Here is a 16,935-nt window from a genome sequence, read left to right on the forward strand (position 1 = left end):
CCAATGGTCACGTATGTTGCATTCAACGACAAAGAAAATCGTGTGCTGGAAATGATTTCTGGCAACTGTGAAGGAACTGCACGACTGCAGCAACCGCAACACCTCCGTCTGTCTCTGTGGCGCAATCGGTCAGCGCGTTCGGCTGTTAACCGAAAGGATGGTGGTTCGAATCCACCCAGGGACGGCCCACTTTTCCCCCCGCCCCTTGTTATTGTTTCTACTTCTGGCGGTCAGTTTGCCAGACTGCGGCTACAGTAACCTTAAGCTGCTTGCTGCGGACGGCCATCTTGCAAAAATGTATCGAGGGTTTAGAAACTTCCTTTCCATTGCCTAGGCCAACATAAACCAAGGCACTGCTGGGAGTCGAACCCAGGGTTTGCTATTTACAAGACAGGCGCTTTGACCAACTAAGCCACGGTGTCAGGACTCTCCCACTCCCCAGTACCTTCACCCAGGCGTAAGGAACAAAACAAAACAAAACAAAACAAAACAAAACAAAACAAAACAAAACAAAACAAAACAAAACAAAACAAAACAAAACAAAACAAAATCTGGATGCAGGCTGCAACAAAGGAAGCACACAGAGGTGAAAACGTAAGGTTGACGGGAGCAACAAGCTCCCTGTTGCGACTGTCCAGGGGCGGCAATGGGAATTGGACGTTGGCCGTTAGGTGCGCGTAGCGCGTGTCCTTTGGGTTCTGGTTCTTCTTTACAAACCGGCATCTGTCCAGTTGGCTTTCCGGTTCATTACGTCCTCTGATGGCTTTACGATAAGCCTATCTTGCAATCAGATGCTTGCCTTGCCGTCCATCCATCCATCTATCTATCTATCTATCTATCTATGACTCTCGATATCTAACTCTCTTGCTTGCTATCGCTCCCCCAATGGTCAGTAGCATAGTAGCATAACAGCAGATCACGGACCACTGTCAATCAGGTGCTTGCCTTGCCGTCCATCCATCCATCCATCTATCTATCTATCTATCTATGACTCTCGATATCTAACTCTCTTGCTTGCTATCGCTCCCCCAATGGTCACGTATGTTGCATTCAACGACAAAGAAAATCGTGTGCTGGAAATGATTTCTGGCAACTGTGAAGGAACTGCACGACTGCAGCAACCGCAACACCTCCGTCTGTCTCTGTGGCGCAATCGGTCAGCGCGTTCGGCTGTTAACCGAAAGGATGGTGGTTCGAATCCACCCAGGGACGGCCCACTTTTCCCCCCGCCCCTTGTTATTGTTTCTACTTCTGGCGGTCAGTTTGCCAGACTGCGGCTACAGTAACCTTAAGCTGCTTGCTGCGGACGGCCATCTTGCAAAAATGTATCGAGGGTTTAGAAACTTCCTTTCCATTGCCTAGGCCAACATAAACCAAGGCACTGCTGGGAGTCGAACCCAGGGTTTGCTATTTACAAGACAGGCGCTTTGACCAACTAAGCCACGGTGTCAGGACTCTCCCACTCCCCAGTACCTTCACCCAGGCGTAAGGAACAAAACAAAACAAAACAAAACAAAACAAAACAAAACAAAACAAAACAAAACAAAACAAAACAAAACAAAACAAAACAAAACAAAACAAAATCTGGATGCAGGCTGCAACAAAGGAAGCACACAGAGGTGAAAACGTAAGGTTGACGGGAGCAACAAGCTCCCTGTTGCGACTGTCCAGGGGCGGCAATGGGAATTGGACGTTGGCCGTTAGGTGCGCGTAGCGCGTGTCCTTTGGGTTCTGGTTCTTCTTTACAAACCGGCATCTGTCCAGTTGGCTTTCCGGTTCATTACGTCCTCTGATGGCTTTACGATAAGCCTATCTTGCAATCAGATGCTTGCCTTGCCGTCCATCCATCCATCTATCTATCTATCTATCTATCTATGACTCTCGATATCTAACTCTCTTGCTTGCTATCGCTCCCCCAATGGTCAGTAGCATAGTAGCATAACAGCAGATCACGGACCACTGTCAATCAGGTGCTTGCCTTGCCGTCCATCCATCCATCCATCTTTCTATCTATCTATCTATGACTCTCGATATCTAACTCGCTTGCTTGCTATCGCTCCCCCAATGGTCAGTAGCATAGTAGCATAACAGCAGATCACGGACCACTGTCAATCAGGTGCTTGCCTTGCCGTCCATCCATCCATCCATCTATCTATCTATCTATCTATGACTCTCGATATCTAACTCTCTTGCTTGCTATCGCTCCCCCAATGGTCAGTAGCATAGTAGCATAACAGCAGATCACGGACCACTGTCAATCAGGTGCTTGCCTTGCCGTCCATCCATCCATCCATCTATCTATCTATCTATCTATGACTCTCGATATCTAACTCTCTTGCTTGCTATCGCTCCCCCAATGGTCAGTAGCATAGTAGCATAACAGCAGATCACGGACCACTGTCAATCAGGTGCTTGCCTTGCCGTCCATCCATCCATCCATCTATCTATCTATCTATCTATGACTCTCGATATCTAACTCTCTTGCTTGCTATCGCTCCCCCAATGGTCAGTAGCATAGTAGCATAACAGCAGATCACGGACCACTGTCAATCAGGTGCTTGCCTTGCCGTCCATCCATCCATCCATCTATCTATCTATCTATCTATGACTCTCGATATCTAACTCTCTTGCTTGCTATCGCTCCCCCAATGGTCAGTAGCATAGTAGCATAACAGCAGATCACGGACCACTGTCAATCAGGTGCTTGCCTTGCCGTCCATCCATCCATCCATCTATCTATCTATCTATCTATGACTCTCGATATCTAACTCTCTTGCTTGCTATCGCTCCCCCAATGGTCACGTATGTTGCATTCAACGACAAAGAAAATCGTGTGCTGGAAATGATTTCTGGCAACTGTGAAGGAACTGCACGACTGCAGCAACCGCAACACCTCCGTCTGTCTCTGTGGCGCAATCGGTCAGCGCGTTCGGCTGTTAACCGAAAGGATGGTGGTTCGAATCCACCCAGGGACGGCCCACTTTTCCCCCCGCCCCTTGTTATTGTTTCTACTTCTGGCGGTCAGTTTGCCAGACTGCGGCTACAGTAACCTTAAGCTGCTTGCTGCGGACGGCCATCTTGCAAAAATGTATCGAGGGTTTAGAAACTTCCTTTCCATTGCCTAGGCCAACATAAACCAAGGCACTGCTGGGAGTCGAACCCAGGGTTTGCTATTTACAAGACAGGCGCTTTGACCAACTAAGCCACGGTGTCAGGACTCTCCCACTCCCCAGTACCTTCACCCAGGCGTAAGGAACAAAACAAAACAAAACAAAACAAAACAAAACAAAACAAAACAAAACAAAACAAAACAAAACAAAACAAAACAAAATCTGGATGCAGGCTGCAACAAAGGAAGCACACAGAGGTGAAAACGTAAGGTTGACGGGAGCAACAAGCTCCCTGTTGCGACTGTCCAGGGGCGGCAATGGGAATTGGACGTTGGCCGTTAGGTGCGCGTAGCGCGTGTCCTTTGGGTTCTGGTTCTTCTTTACAAACCGGCATCTGTCCAGTTGGCTTTCCGGTTCATTACGTCCTCTGATGGCTTTACGATAAGCCTATCTTGCAATCAGATGCTTGCCTTGCCGTCCATCCATCCATCTATCTATCTATCTATCTATCTATGACTCTCGATATCTAACTCTCTTGCTTGCTATCGCTCCCCCAATGGTCAGTAGCATAGTAGCATAACAGCAGATCACGGACCACTGTCAATCAGGTGCTTGCCTTGCCGTCCATCCATCCATCCATCTATCTATCTATCTATCTATGACTCTCGATATCTAACTCTCTTGCTTGCTATCGCTCCCCCAATGGTCACGTATGTTGCATTCAACGACAAAGAAAATCGTGTGCTGGAAATGATTTCTGGCAACTGTGAAGGAACTGCACGACTGCAGCAACCGCAACACCTCCGTCTGTCTCTGTGGCGCAATCGGTCAGCGCGTTCGGCTGTTAACCGAAAGGATGGTGGTTCGAATCCACCCAGGGACGGCCCACTTTTCCCCCCGCCCCTTGTTATTGTTTCTACTTCTGGCGGTCAGTTTGCCAGACTGCGGCTACAGTAACCTTAAGCTGCTTGCTGCGGACGGCCATCTTGCAAAAATGTATCGAGGGTTTAGAAACTTCCTTTCCATTGCCTAGGCCAACATAAACCAAGGCACTGCTGGGAGTCGAACCCAGGGTTTGCTATTTACAAGACAGGCGCTTTGACCAACTAAGCCACGGTGTCAGGACTCTCCCACTCCCCAGTACCTTCACCCAGGCGTAAGGAACAAAACAAAACAAAACAAAACAAAACAAAACAAAACAAAACAAAACAAAACAAAACAAAACAAAACAAAACAAAACAAAACAAAACAAAATCTGGATGCAGGCTGCAACAAAGGAAGCACACAGAGGTGAAAACGTAAGGTTGACGGGAGCAACAAGCTCCCTGTTGCGACTGTCCAGGGGCGGCAATGGGAATTGGACGTTGGCCGTTAGGTGCGCGTAGCGCGTGTCCTTTGGGTTCTGGTTCTTCTTTACAAACCGGCATCTGTCCAGTTGGCTTTCCGGTTCATTACGTCCTCTGATGGCTTTACGATAAGCCTATCTTGCAATCAGATGCTTGCCTTGCCGTCCATCCATCCATCTATCTATCTATCTATCTATCTATGACTCTCGATATCTAACTCTCTTGCTTGCTATCGCTCCCCCAATGGTCAGTAGCATAGTAGCATAACAGCAGATCACGGACCACTGTCAATCAGGTGCTTGCCTTGCCGTCCATCCATCCATGTATCTATCTATCTATCTATCTATGACTCTCGATATCTAACTCTCTTGCTTGCTATCGCTCCCCCAATGGTCACGTATGTTGCATTCAACGACAAAGAAAATCGTGTGCTGGAAATGATTTCTGGCAACTGTGAAGGAACTGCACGACTGCAGCAACCGCAACACCTCCGTCTGTCTCTGTGGCGCAATCGGTCAGCGCGTTCGGCTGTTAACCGAAAGGATGGTGGTTCGAATCCACCCAGGGACGGCCCACTTTTCCCCCCGCCCCTTGTTATTGTTTCTACTTCTGGCGGTCAGTTTGCCAGACTGCGGCTACAGTAACCTTAAGCTGCTTGCTGCGGACGGCCATCTTGCAAAAATGTATCGAGGGTTTAGAAACTTCCTTTCCATTGCCTAGGCCAACATAAACCAAGGCACTGCTGGGAGTCGAACCCAGGGTTTGCTATTTACAAGACAGGCGCTTTGACCAACTAAGCCACGGTGTCAGGACTCTCCCACTCCCCAGTACCTTCACCCAGGCGTAAGGAACAAAACAAAACAAAACAAAACAAAACAAAACAAAACAAAACAAAACAAAACAAAACAAAATCTGGATGCAGGCTGCAACAAAGGAAGCACACAGAGGTGAAAACGTAAGGTTGACGGGAGCAACAAGCTCCCTGTTGCGACTGTCCAGGGGCGGCAATGGGAATTGGACGTTGGCCGTTAGGTGCGCGTAGCGCGTGTCCTTTGGGTTCTGGTTCTTCTTTACAAACCGGCATCTGTCCAGTTGGCTTTCCGGTTCATTACGTCCTCTGATGGCTTTACGATAAGCCTATCTTGCAATCAGATGCTTGCCTTGCCGTCCATCCATCCATCTATCTATCTATCTATCTATCTATGACTCTCGATATCTAACTCTCTTGCTTGCTATCGCTCCCCCAATGGTCAGTAGCATAGTAGCATAACAGCAGATCACGGACCACTGTCAATCAGGTGCTTGCCTTGCCGTCCATCCATCCATCTATCTATCTATCTATCTATCTATGACTCTCGATATCTAACTCTCTTGCTTGCTATCGCTCCCCCAATGGTCAGTAGCATAGTAGCATAACAGCAGATCACGGACCACTGTCAATCAGGTGCTTGCCTTGCCGTCCATCCATCCATCCATCTATCTATCTATCTATCTATGACTCTCGATATCTAACTCTCTTGCTTGCTATCGCTCCCCCAATGGTCACGTATGTTGCATTCAACGACAAAGAAAATCGTGTGCTGGAAATGATTTCTGGCAACTGTGAAGGAACTGCACGACTGCAGCAACCGCAACACCTCCGTCTGTCTCTGTGGCGCAATCGGTCAGCGCGTTCGGCTGTTAACCGAAAGGATGGTGGTTCGAATCCACCCAGGGACGGCCCACTTTTCCCCCCGCCCCTTGTTATTGTTTCTACTTCTGGCGGTCAGTTTGCCAGACTGCGGCTACAGTAACCTTAAGCTGCTTGCTGCGGACGGCCATCTTGCAAAAATGTATCGAGGGTTTAGAAACTTCCTTTCCATTGCCTAGGCCAACATAAACCAAGGCACTGCTGGGAGTCGAACCCAGGGTTTGCTATTTACAAGACAGGCGCTTTGACCAACTAAGCCACGGTGTCAGGACTCTCCCACTCCCCAGTACCTTCACCCAGGCGTAAGGAACAAAACAAAACAAAACAAAACAAAACAAAACAAAACAAAACAAAACAAAACAAAACAAAACAAAACAAAACAAAACAAAATCTGGATGCAGGCTGCAACAAAGGAAGCACACAGAGGTGAAAACGTAAGGTTGACGGGAGCAACAAGCTCCCTGTTGCGACTGTCCAGGGGCGGCAATGGGAATTGGACGTTGGCCGTTAGGTGCGCGTAGCGCGTGTCCTTTGGGTTCTGGTTCTTCTTTACAAACCGGCATCTGTCCAGTTGGCTTTCCGGTTCATTACGTCCTCTGATGGCTTTACGATAAGCCTATCTTGCAATCAGATGCTTGCCTTGCCGTCCATCCATCCATCTATCTATCTATCTATCTATCTATGACTCTCGATATCTAACTCTCTTGCTTGCTATCGCTCCCCCAATGGTCAGTAGCATAGTAGCATAACAGCAGATCACGGACCACTGTCAATCAGGTGCTTGCCTTGCCGTCCATCCATCCATCCATCTATCTATCTATCTATCTATGACTCTCGATATCTAACTCTCTTGCTTGCTATCGCTCCCCCAATGGTCACGTATGTTGCATTCAACGACAAAGAAAATCGTGTGCTGGAAATGATTTCTGGCAACTGTGAAGGAACTGCACGACTGCAGCAACCGCAACACCTCCGTCTGTCTCTGTGGCGCAATCGGTCAGCGCGTTCGGCTGTTAACCGAAAGGATGGTGGTTCGAATCCACCCAGGGACGGCCCACTTTTCCCCCCGCCCCTTGTTATTGTTTCTACTTCTGGCGGTCAGTTTGCCAGACTGCGGCTACAGTAACCTTAAGCTGCTTGCTGCAGACGGCCATCTTGCAAAAATGTATCGAGGGTTTAGAAACTTCCTTTCCATTGCCTAGGCCAACATAAACCAAGGCACTGCTGGGAGTCGAACCCAGGGTTTGCTATTTACAAGACAGGCGCTTTGACCAACTAAGCCACGGTGTCAGGACTCTCCCACTCCCCAGTACCTTCACCCAGGCGTAAGGAACAAAACAAAACAAAACAAAACAAAACAAAACAAAACAAAACAAAACAAAACAAAACAAAACAAAACAAAACCTGGATGCAGGCTGCAACAAAGGAAGCACACAGAGGTGAAAACGTAAGGTTGACGGGAGCAACAAGCTCCCTGTTGCGACTGTCCAGGGGCGGCAATGGGAATTGGACGTTGGCCGTTAGGTGCGCGTAGCGCGTGTCCTTTGGGTTCTGGTTCTTCTTTACAAACCGGCATCTGTCCAGTTGGCTTTCCGGTTCATTACGTCCTCTGATGGCTTTACGATAAGCCTATCTTGCAATCAGATGCTTGCCTTGCCGTCCATCCATCCATCTATCTATCTATCTATCTATCTATGACTCTCGATATCTAACTCTCTTGCTTGCTATCGCTCCCCCAATGGTCAGTAGCATAGTAGCATAACAGCAGATCACGGACCACTGTCAATCAGGTGCTTGCCTTGCCGTCCATCCATCCATCCATCTATCTATCTATCTATCTATGACTCTCGATATCTAACTCTCTTGCTTGCTATCGCTCCCCCAATGGTCACGTATGTTGCATTCAACGACAAAGAAAATCGTGTGCTGGAAATGATTTCTGGCAACTGTGAAGGAACTGCACGACTGCAGCAACCGCAACACCTCCGTCTGTCTCTGTGGCGCAATCGGTCAGCGCGTTCGGCTGTTAACCGAAAGGATGGTGGTTCGAATCCACCCAGGGACGGCCCACTTTTCCCCCCGCCCCTTGTTATTGTTTCTACTTCTGGCGGTCAGTTTGCCAGACTGCGGCTACAGTAACCTTAAGCTGCTTGCTGCGGACGGCCATCTTGCAAAAATGTATCGAGGGTTTAGAAACTTCCTTTCCATTGCCTAGGCCAACATAAACCAAGGCACTGCTGGGAGTCGAACCCAGGGTTTGCTATTTACAAGACAGGCGCTTTGACCAACTAAGCCACGGTGTCAGGACTCTCCCACTCCCCAGTACCTTCACCCAGGCGTAAGGAACAAAACAAAACAAAACAAAACAAAACAAAACAAAACAAAACAAAACAAAACAAAACAAAACAAAACAAAATCTGGATGCAGGCTGCAACAAAGGAAGCACACAGAGGTGAAAACGTAAGGTTGACGGGAGCAACAAGCTCCCTGTTGCGACTGTCCAGGGGCGGCAATGGGAATTGGACGTTGGCCGTTAGGTGCGCGTAGCGCGTGTCCTTTGGGTTCTGGTTCTTCTTTACAAACCGGCATCTGTCCAGTTGGCTTTCCGGTTCATTACGTCCTCTGATGGCTTTACGATAAGCCTATCTTGCAATCAGATGCTTGCCTTGCCGTCCATCCATCCATCTATCTATCTATCTATCTATCTATGACTCTCGATATCTAACTCTCTTGCTTGCTATCGCTCCCCCAATGGTCACGTATGTTGCATTCAACGACAAAGAAAATCGTGTGCTGGAAATGATTTCTGGCAACTGTGAAGGAACTGCACGACTGCAGCAACCGCAACACCTCCGTCTGTCTCTGTGGCGCAATCGGTCAGCGCGTTCGGCTGTTAACCGAAAGGATGGTGGTTCGAATCCACCCAGGGACGGCCCACTTTTCCCCCCGCCCCTTGTTATTGTTTCTACTTCTGGCGGTCAGTTTGCCAGACTGCGGCTACAGTAACCTTAAGCTGCTTGCTGCGGACGGCCATCTTGCAAAAATGTATCGAGGGTTTAGAAACTTCCTTTCCATTGCCTAGGCCAACATAAACCAAGGCACTGCTGGGAGTCGAACCCAGGGTTTCCTGTTTATAAGACAGGTGCTTTGACATTTATCTTTGCTGCTGTGGACATTTATAAAGTAATGCTTGGCAGCAAGCTAGCAGAAAAGGTAAAAAAAATACTGCTTTCTCCAGCGTCTCTTGAAGAATTCCTGAAATGGCACATAATATGGAGACACAACTAATGGAGAGATTAAAAACAGTCTCTATGTATGTACTTCAAATTGATGAATCCACAGACGTAGGAAATCAGGCTGAGCTGTTAGTATTTGTTTGCTATGTCTGGGAAAAGAAGAAATTGTTTAAAGACTTTTTTTGCTGCCTTGCACTGCTAACCCGAATAACAGGAGCGGACATTTGTGAAATACTAAACCATTATGTAACGAATGTATTGGTGTATACACAGATGGGGCAAGGGCTATGACTGGCTGTAAAAGTGGTCTCATAGTGAGACTAAAACATGTTGCACCAAACGTTGTTTCAACACATTGCATTTTACACAGAGAAGCATTGGCATCGAAAAAATTGAGCCCTGACTTGAATGATGTTTTGTTCTGCTGTAAAAATTGTGAATTTTGTTAATGCCAGACCCCTGAACTCACGCATATTTGCTGCCCTGTGCAACAAAATGGGCGCAGACTACAATGGCCTTCTTCTACAGTCCAAAGTTTGCTGGATTTCCCGTGGATGTGTATTGAGAAGAGCATCTTGTGAGTGGAGCTAACTCTGTTTTTGTTGGAACAGAACTTGTCATTTCTTGATTATTTTAAAGATATCATATAGATTGCCACACTTGGCAGATTTAATTGATTAACTAATTAGATTCAACACAACCAGGGACCAGACACCAATGTTATGAATCTTTCTGACAAAATCAAAGGATTCACATTAAAAGCAGAACGGTGGAATGAACAAGTTAATATATAGGCCTATATTATTTATAGATAATAATAATAATAATAATAATAATAATAATAATAATAATTTTATAATATTTTTACAATTAACACTAAATGGAATGTTATTGTTAGTCACATAATAAAGCATGCAAAATGAAACATTGAGTTAGAAAGAAAAATAACCATCCTCCCCAGCCAATATAAATAAATAATATCACTTTTTTCCCCAACACTTCAATAATTCTGTCCTGTTTTGCAGAGACCGCTTTAATTTATTTTATAATAAAATAACCTTTATTTTATATAGTGCATTTCATGTCACGTATGGACTATCCATGCCAAAATATATAAAAATAATGATAGGAAAAAATAAATAAATGTTTAAATAAATAAAAAAATCAATAAACATGTATTTATTTCAACATTTGTGTATTTATTTCAACATTAATTATTTTCAACATGTATTTAGTCATTTATTTATTCCTGTATCTATTTCAATATTTATTTATTAATACATTTCCTGCATCTTCTGTAATTATTTTTCAATGTAATCGCAGTTAGTGGGAGGTATCCAGTACGCTTATTGGCTAATCCAGTACACTGTGTAGTGGGGTTCCTGTGTGGTTTAATTGTTTTTGTAGATTATTACATAATGAAATAACTGAAGCTTATCTGTTAGATTAAATAAAATACAGGTTTTGGCTCTTTCTTTCAAACTCTAAATTTTCAGCCAAAGTCGTTGAACACCACTAAACATAGTGTTTTGGATTAGCCAATAAGAATACTGTTAAATAAAGAAATGTTGAAATAACTAAATATGTATATTACAATATTTATTTAGTTCAACATTTGCTTATTATTATTGTATGTATTAATTTATTCTTGTATTTATTTTAACATTTATTTATTCATTCTGTTTATTTTAAATGTTGATATGGATAGTCCTCCATAGCTGAGAACATCACAAAGCACTTTACCATTAACTATCATACACACATACACAACAAATACATAAAAACTTAGTAGAGTAAATTACTAGCAAGCAGGATAAGCAAGTGTATATGTTTTCAGTCTTATACACACTAACACAGTGGTCTCAAACTAAATTCATGGAGGGCCATGTGTATGCTGGTTTTCGTTCCCAACAAACTCCTCAATTACTTAATTGGTTTAATTGTTTAATTAGCTAAATACATTTAAACACCTATTCAGGCCCTGGGATATTGTATTTTGAAAATATACGATTACACTGATTTCTTTTTTCTTCTGAAAAGATCCTCTATTGGCCAGTTTCCCTGTGTTATTCTGCTTTATTGTTTCTTTATCCGCCATCTTTAAAGCAAAGTCTTGTGCAATATAATGGAAACGTAAAACAAAACAAATGTTTAAAAAAAAATCTGTTGTTTGGAATTTTTTGCTAAATCCACAGAAGACCCCAAAAAGCTTAATATAAGCTGTGCAACTGAAAATTGGTATATCACAGAGAAGCAAGCTCTGGGATAATTTAAGCAACTCAAGTTAAAATTATTATGCATTACTTATTAGTTAATAATTGGTCAAATGCAAAGAACTGAAAGCAGCGTACTAGATAGTATGCTGCTTTGTACTAACTCTGCAAATTCATTGCAATTGACCCATTATTGTTATTCTTCTTTACTTGTTATTATTACTATTATACATGGAAAAATAGGCTATATAATGTTGACACAAACTCTGAACTGTTTACTGTGTCTTTAGTATCTAGTGTTTCCAGTCCTGGGACCCGGGACACCAAAAACCCGGGCAACCCGGACGATTTCTCAACCCTGCAAACCTGGGTTTGGCATAGGTATAAAACCAGGGTTGACGAAAAAAATCATACTTGAGTGTACAGCGCAATAGCGAACTCTTGTATACTTTCCTGTGTTTTTTTTTTTGGTGAGAAGATTGAAGCGCGAATGTTCACTCAGTAACCTGGAAAGGAAAATGTTCTGATCCAAGCTTTATCAATATATAAAAACTATGTGAATTTATAAATAATAATAATAATAATGCAGTATAACTGAGTTTGTGTTTAATTTAATCTCCACATAAAATACAGACACAAAAATGGCATTTATTATTTTACTTATTTAGTATTACCTGGTTGATATGACCAGGGGTTCTAATTTAATGAATAAAAAAAGGCGGAAAAAACTAAGATTTCAGGAGTTCAGTCAACTAATACATTTTATGTGTGTGACAGGGTGAGGCATGCACCTAAAAGATAACGTGGTGCGCACACTGTGCTGAAAGCATTATATAATCGCATTTGAGAGAGAAGCGCAATTGGAAAAGTTTAGAGTGAGCTTAATGTTTTTTATTTACTTAATTTTGTTTCCATATTGCTTATCTTTCCTATTTATATGCCTATGAAATAATATGTCATTAACCCCAGGGACCCCAGGTTTATACATTTTAAACTCCAAAAGCCCGGGCCTTGAATTTTCTCCCGGTTTTGGAAATGCTATTAGTATCTCCTACTTTCAATATAGTTTATAGTATAGTGTATTTTTTACTGAACACCAGGATATATTCATCAAGGGGTTTGCACCAATTGGCTATTTAATACCCTTTCTTATGTCCATATACACTTAATCCATGTATCTATTTTCCATGTATGTTTTGGTCTTGTTCTCTAAGAACTTGTCCAGTTCTCCCTTCACTTCTTCATACTCGCCCTGCCAGAACAGCACCTCTTCATTTAATTCTCTATCCTTGTCTGCCACACTTAAGTTCTGATCACCATCCATTGCAGATTTTGTTTTAGAGTAATTAAGTTTCATGGTTTCTTTTACTATGCATCTGTTTCTGCATCTCTTCTTTTAGCACCTCAATGCTCTGCTCTAACTTAGCATTAGCCAATGCAAGTGCCTCTCTCTGCAGTTCTTGACTTTTGTCATCTCTATGTCTAATCCTTTTATTGACATTTATAACACTCGTCTGGGCTAATTTGTCTGAAATGGTTCTCAATATTTTTTTCAGTTTAACTATCTTCACCTCAGCCTCATACAACCAAAACCCCCTTTCTTTCCTCTCTGTGTCTATTCTCTTTCATCTGCCAGAGCTTTACCTTCTGAGGTCAATTCATTCACTTTCCTCATCTCTTTTCGTATCCTGTCAACTACAGAATCCACATTTTGCAAATTAAGAAAATGGCTCTCTGGGCTTCCTGCACCTGCACTTGAAGCCTGGGCATCTCCCGAGTCATGCACGATTCTTGCAAACGGCACTGTGAATCCTGCCACCTCTAATTCTGCTCTTCTACTGAATGTTGTCTTTCTATACTTCACTTCCAATGTTTTTACATACTTTAATAGCTGACAGCAACTATCAGTTATACACCTGCATTATTGGCTTTGGTTTTTAACAAAACAAATATTAAGCAAATGTACACTTCAAATGAAACCCACAGTCATATGCAACAACACCAAAAAGCATGCACTAACACTTTAAATTAAAAGAGGAAACAAGACATATAACATTAAAATTCCAATCAAACCTGCAGGTCATCATCGCTTATTATAAAATGGTATGTTGGAATATGTGCGTGCTTCCACTGCTGAGAGGAAATGGCGGTTCGCATTCAAATTGTTTTTATCGCAGAAATATACGGCATATGTTGTATTTAAAACCTTGTGAATTACAGAGCCCAAAAAGTTTGGCTTAGGTCCGTATAAAAATTGAAAGTAGAGGGGTACGGCCACCTCTCATATGAGTGGCAACACAGTCATTTTATGTTCAGACTAACAGCAGTCGTGTTAAAGTAAACAACCCTATTTTTTTCTAACTTCCTGACTTCGGGTACAAAAAGGCTCTTAACCTGCTATTGGTGGGGATGTAACATTAAATTACACCTTCATTAGGGTTGTGCATGAAACCACAATTTGGGCTTGAGCTTTTAGAGAAGGGGAGGGACCAAAAATCTCGGTGCCACTGTGCCCTGAGAGGCTCTTCACCCTGTCACTCAATAGGACAAGCTGGCTTTTCACACCAGTGTGCAGAGAAAAAAGCCTTTAGTTTTGACACACAGTTTTATGTTTACTGTATTTGTTGGTTTTGTAATACTAATCTATGTAGTATTTGGATCGGATGTTTCTTTTAATTTTTCTTAATAGTAATTTGAAAACGGTGCATGTAAATGCTTGTAACCTCTTCACAGAGAGCTTCTACACTCTGTAATAAATGCTGTTAGGGAACGTTCGACCTCCCTGCTGTACATGCTGCTATGCTTGTAAAAATAAATAAAAATGTGATTAATGTTTGAGATTATTTATTTTAAACTACAAGGGTATGTTTTATCTTGTTTATATGGATTACCTGCAAAAAAGAAAGTAGGATTTTCATTCAAATCTATACACTGGAACCTAATGTGTGGTCATTGATAAACTATGCAAATTATGCACCAATTTCTTTTCTGAGTTTTTTTCAAATCACCATTCTCATCTCTGATCTTTGGGCATTGATGATTGTAAAGGTCCCAGTGATGTCTTGCAGACTCTAAAAGAGGGACAATGTAAGAGGGACAGTGAAACAAGTTTACTTTTTTAAAGCAATGGTTTTCAACTATGGTCCTAGAGGATCCCTATGTCTTCTGGTTTGTGGTCCAACTAAGTTGAACATTTACCTGAATGTTTTATATATACCCACCACCAGGATCTGGAAACAAAACAGACCTTACAAAAAGACAATCATGTAGAACCGTCTCAGAAATAAGTGGAGAAGTCGCGAAGATAAAGCAAATAGAACTTTAATCGAGCCACTCGGAAGCCCCACGTCAGGAATAATTCCTTCAGTGAGGACTTAATGTTTACAAACATGAGTACAACTTTATAGGAAAATGACGTAACATCTTATGGCCGTTCATCCAATCAGAAGATACAGGTCCGGGTCCGTTTTACGATCTGTCCTCCCGTGAAGAGGTGATGGATCCAAAGCAGATGTCCGTCTTTGATGTGCACTAGGAAGATGCAATCCCACGGTCGTCATTTACCTAATGTCAATCGTCCTTTAACAGAAACAATTCCTGCCTATCTGGAGAAACGATTAAGTCATGAACAAATTCTCAGCAGACATCTGTAGGCTATTTCAGCACTGTGTAATCTTTCATTACTGACAGGAGTTTCTAACAAATCGACCTTGTTGACCCTTTACTTGTTCTGCTAAATCTAATCTGCTCAGTCTGTATACAAAACTACTTCTAATGCTAGTATTAATATAAAACATTATATAATTATCACAAAACACTTTCTTCAACTTCCTATACAGAGTCTTCATTCCCTCCTTTTTGGCAATAGAGCAAAGCGAATAGAAGCCAAAAGAATCGTGTTTGTCAGTTACAATAATTTATTCCTCCTGAGGGGCAGGTGGTATAGTGCTGCATTTTCAGCTCCCATCCATCCCAACCTGCCACCTACGAGGTGTGTATGTATGTACAGTGAGGTATTCAAATAATCAGGGGATAGGAATGTCTTTTTCTTTGCCTGGTCAGGCAAACAATTATATCATAACTATACCTTAATGAATATTGAGCTCTCTTATGGAAATTGCAGTGGCCACCTACAATTTCCTGGAGCTTTACTGTGTATCTCAAATTATATTTCATCCTGCCCTAGGTCATAAAGGTCAATCCCCAGTTACATAATACATACATTGTTTTGCTTCTAAAGGAATACAAAAGTCAGAAAAATGTTATTTACATATATTTCTGTTGCATTTTAATTTATAAACATTGTACATTCCATACATCTCAAGAGAAGGGCAACTGACTTATTCTTACTTCATGACTCTTATTCTATTCATTTGAGTAATTTGACATCTCCACCAAAAGTACATTATAAATGAACTACCAATACAAGAATATACACTCACCTAAAGGATTATTAGGAACACCATACTAATACTGTGTTTGACCCCCTTTCGCCTTCAGAACTGCCTTAATTCCACGTGGCATTGATTCAACAAGGTGCTGAAAGCATTCTTTAGAAATGTTGGCCCATATTGATAGGATAGCATCTTGCAGTTGATGGAGATTTGTGGGATGCACATCCAGGGCACGAAGCTCCCGTTCCACCACATCCCAAAGATGCTCTATTGGGTTGAGATCTGGTGACTGTGGGGGCCAGTTTAGTACAGTGAACTCATTGTCATGTTCAACAAACCAATTTGAAATGATTCGACCTTTGTGACATGGTGCATTATCCTGCTGGAAGTAGCCATCAGAGGATGGGTACATGGTGGTCATAAAGGGATGGACATGGTCAGAAACAATGCTCAGGTAGGCCGTGGCATTTAAACGATGCCCAGTTGGCACTAAGGGGCCTAAAGTGTGCCAAGAAAACATCCCCCACACCATTACACCACCACCACCAGCCTGCACAGTGGTAACAAGGCATGATGGATCCATGTTCTCATTCGGTTTACGCCAAATTCTGACTCTACCATCTGAATGTCTCAACAGAAATCGAGACTCATCAGACCAGGCAACATTTTTCCAGTCTTCAACTGTCCAATTTTGGTGAGCTTGTGCAAATTGTAGCCTCTTTTTCCTATTTGTAGTGGAGATGAGTGGTACCTGGTGGGGTCTTCTGCTGTTGTAGCCCATCCGCCTCAAGGTTGTACGTGTTGTGGCTTCACAAATGCTTTGCTGCATACCTCGGTTGTAACGAGTGGTTATTTCAGTCAAAGTTGCTCTTCTATCAGCTTGAATCAGTCGGCCCATTCTCCTCTGACCTCTAGCATCAACAAGGCATTTTCGCCCACAGGACTG

At 42.9% G+C, this 16,935-nt stretch overlaps 9 non-coding genes across 9 annotated transcripts; all 9 read left to right on the plus strand.

The window, feature by feature from the left end:
* The first annotated feature begins 110 nt into the window (after window positions 1-110).
* Window positions 111-184, plus strand: trnan-guu (transfer RNA asparagine (anticodon GUU)). The gene has a single exon. It is a non-coding gene; the product is annotated as a tRNA-Asn (tRNA).
* A 954-nt stretch (window positions 185-1,138) lies between these two features.
* Window positions 1,139-1,212, plus strand: trnan-guu (transfer RNA asparagine (anticodon GUU)). The gene has a single exon. It is a non-coding gene; the product is annotated as a tRNA-Asn (tRNA).
* Window positions 1,213-2,901: 1,689 nt separating this feature from the next.
* Window positions 2,902-2,975, plus strand: trnan-guu (transfer RNA asparagine (anticodon GUU)). The gene has a single exon. It is a non-coding gene; the product is annotated as a tRNA-Asn (tRNA).
* Window positions 2,976-3,919: 944 nt separating this feature from the next.
* Window positions 3,920-3,993, plus strand: trnan-guu (transfer RNA asparagine (anticodon GUU)). Its single transcript has one exon. It is a non-coding gene; the product is annotated as a tRNA-Asn (tRNA).
* A 959-nt stretch (window positions 3,994-4,952) lies between these two features.
* trnan-guu (transfer RNA asparagine (anticodon GUU)) lies at window positions 4,953-5,026 on the plus strand. Its single transcript has one exon. It is a non-coding gene; the product is annotated as a tRNA-Asn (tRNA).
* A 1,075-nt stretch (window positions 5,027-6,101) lies between these two features.
* On the plus strand, window positions 6,102-6,175 carry trnan-guu (transfer RNA asparagine (anticodon GUU)). Its single transcript has one exon. It is a non-coding gene; the product is annotated as a tRNA-Asn (tRNA).
* Window positions 6,176-7,124: 949 nt separating this feature from the next.
* Window positions 7,125-7,198, plus strand: trnan-guu (transfer RNA asparagine (anticodon GUU)). The gene has a single exon. It is a non-coding gene; the product is annotated as a tRNA-Asn (tRNA).
* A 939-nt stretch (window positions 7,199-8,137) lies between these two features.
* Window positions 8,138-8,211, plus strand: trnan-guu (transfer RNA asparagine (anticodon GUU)). The gene has a single exon. It is a non-coding gene; the product is annotated as a tRNA-Asn (tRNA).
* A 793-nt stretch (window positions 8,212-9,004) lies between these two features.
* On the plus strand, window positions 9,005-9,078 carry trnan-guu (transfer RNA asparagine (anticodon GUU)). The gene has a single exon. It is a non-coding gene; the product is annotated as a tRNA-Asn (tRNA).
* Window positions 9,079-16,935: the final 7,857 nt, after the last annotated feature.

The sequence above is a fragment of the Amia ocellicauda genome, chromosome 2 (assembly GCF_036373705.1).
Source record: "Amia ocellicauda isolate fAmiCal2 chromosome 2, fAmiCal2.hap1, whole genome shotgun sequence".
Lineage (NCBI taxonomy): Eukaryota > Metazoa > Chordata > Actinopteri > Amiiformes > Amiidae > Amia > Amia ocellicauda.